Genomic DNA, 2,961 nt, shown 5'->3' with positions numbered 1-2,961 from the left:
GAGCTTTGCTTTAAACTCAGAGGAACCTAAGGTTCCGGTTTGTCAGTGATTTCAGCACTGTGTTATCTGTGACCTTATGAGCTGGAAAAATTATGCTTTTCAAAGATCTTGACATAATCATTTTACCTGTTAGATTAATTTCCGGGAATAGGGTAAGACAATAAAATGACAAGATCAGGTGAACTGATGAAGCTGGCGCTCACATCTAACATCCACTTTTAAATTTTATAAGTGAAGTTTTTAGTGAAACAGCCTTTTACAGTCTTGTGGCATAGCGAGAAGAGCGATGAATTTGGAATTCAAAGTTCTTGTTCCAACTCCACCACTCATCAGAGACGTGGCTGAATTGGATTTAACCAACTTCTATTAGGCGTCTACTCTTAAGGTACTATAGAGATACAGACAAAATCAAAGCATATCCTTCACTCAAGTAGTTTAAAATGCAGAGCAAGTTGCATTTTCTCTCTGAGTATCAAGTTCCTTATCTGTAACAATAGAGATAATATCTGCTTTTCCTCTTTCTCGGGATGATTGGTGTCCCAAAAGTCTTAGTGCAGGTCAAATTTGGGTTGACACTTTTGGGACGTGTTGAGGGATTATTACTAAGAAAGAGAAACTTTCTATAAATTCCCGTTCCATTTTTTTCAAGTGACTCGCTTACTTGCACATGCATAGTTTAATTTCGTTATCTTTTATCTCCTATCTCCTATGATGTGAGATTGTTATAATGTAACAACAAATGCATCTCCATAAGACATCCCGTACATTTGGTTTCTGAGCTCGGTAGGAGGAATGGGGGAATACAAAGCAAATCTGGTTGCATTAGACCAATACTAACTGACAGTGGCTCCTCGGGATTAGCATTATTTGAGGACAGTATTTTTTTAATTTAATTTATTGAACTGACCCTTCAGCTGTCCAGAAGAATCGAGGGTCTAAGCCGGAGCTCCACCAGCAAAAGAAAACCAAAAAAGGACTAAATAAGTAAAGGAAAAGCACCAAACAAAAACAGGATGGGAAATAGTTGATAAGGAAAGTGAATCAACAACCAAAGAGACACCAGTATATGTGAATACAATGGAATAAGGTGATTCAAAAACTCCAAGTGAGAGGAAGATAGTATAATGACTACTGTAATAACCCCAGGAAGCACAGTGGATCTACTTCAAGAATATCCAGAATTACTCAGAAGAAAAATAAGATGAAAGGACAAAATAAGGGTAGAAATTGTAATTGTCATCTTGGTACATGCCTGAAATCTCTGCTGCTGGGAAGGCTGAGGCTGGTGGATCTCTTGAGTTTGAGACTCTGAGCTGCAATGGGCTAGGCTAACTCAGTGACCTCACTCAGACTACTGTCAGTATGGTGAGTTGCCAGGAGTTTGGGGTCACTAGATTTCCTAACAAGGCAGTAACTGGCCCAGACTGGAAATGGAGTGACTCAAAGGTTTATGTGCTGATCAGTAGTGGGAATAGGCCTACATAAGATAGCAGGACCCAGAAAAGAAAAATAAAAGTAAATTGGAGCTGTCAATGAAGAAGTAAAAGACAAATGAGAAAAGATAGAATTAATAATGGATACTCTAAAACAATAGAGTCTGAAAAATAATAGTTTATACATATTGAGGTTTGCAAAGCTTTATCTCAATGCTCATAAAGTAGCATGATCCCATTTAATCTTCCCAACAGTCCAATGATGTAGGTGCTGTTATCTGTTTTACAGAAGAGGTAACAGATTTGTAAAGATGATTTACCCAGAGTCACATAGCTAGTAAGTGTCTGAGATAGAATTCCAACCCAGGTGTACCTAAAAATAATCGAAATTGAGAGCAAAGTACAGAATGATAGGCTTCACAAAATGGGAAAGATCCTAAGTTCATCTCATCCAAGATGTAATATACAAGCCTTAGAACTTTGATGTTAAACAACAAATCTTGTAAGCAGCTCGAAGGAAGGCCTTCAGCTAACAAGGAAAAACTGTTCATTCACAAAGACAGCAAATGAACGTGTTTGCATTCCAGAATAGTGTATCTTCCAAAATTAAATTTTGCCATCAGTAGAAAAAAACACTCCACCAAAGAGTTGAGTTTGGGTTATTCCTTCTGAAGAAACCAAGGTATACAACATCACTAAATAGAAGAAACTTAAATTAGAAAAGATGTAAGCAGTTAAATGACTTTTTTTTTTTTACATATTCCTAGAGACTAGATATGGCTATTACAGTTGTCTTGTTTGAGGAGCATTGAGAAGACAAAGCAAGCAAATTAATGAACAAGCTTCAAAAAGGCGGTATGCAAAAGGAAGAAAGGAGGAAGATTTAATGTTTCTTGGTCTAGACCCACATTCTTTTATTCACAAGTTAACCCTTGTGTGTGTGTGTGGCTTTCAGAGATAAAGGTCTTTAAAATGAAATGAAAGGGAAGGATGGGGAAGATTCTAAAAATGATTCCTTTCTAACCTGAAAAGGAAAAGGAGGCTGTTGTCTTTTCAATCTCTCACCGTAATCCGAATCTCATTGGGAGAATGGGAAGAGAGCATTTGGGGTTGGTTCTCTTAGGGGAAAACAGGAATCTGGTTCCACCAGTGGGAGCTATGGATGACATTTACTGCACAAACAGGTCAAATCGAGCTTTCTCTCTGACAGGATATTTCACTGACCTTCCACCGCCATGATGTGAATGAGCATCTCTTGTCTCATTCTTCTCCAGATATCCTGGATGTCTCACCTCTGGTTCTTATCTTCATTATGACATCAGTGGTTGGTTTCTTTTGCGGGGGGGAGGCAGTTGGGGTTAAGTGACTTGCCCAAGGTCACACGGCTAGTTTTTGTGTTAAGTGTATGAGGTCGGGTTTGAACTCAGGACCTCCTGACTCCAGGGCTGTTGCTCTATTCACGGCGCCACCTAGCCTCTCCCATTGGTTGGTTTCAATGAACTGTTTTAAAAATCTGTCACCAAGGATG

The sequence above is a fragment of the Petaurus breviceps genome, unplaced genomic scaffold (genome assembly GCF_028583685.1).
Source record: "Petaurus breviceps papuanus isolate PSGF00001 unplaced genomic scaffold, PetGlider_PUasm1.0 38, whole genome shotgun sequence".
NCBI lineage: Eukaryota > Metazoa > Chordata > Mammalia > Diprotodontia > Petauridae > Petaurus > Petaurus breviceps.
This window is presented reverse-complemented; position numbering follows the sequence as displayed.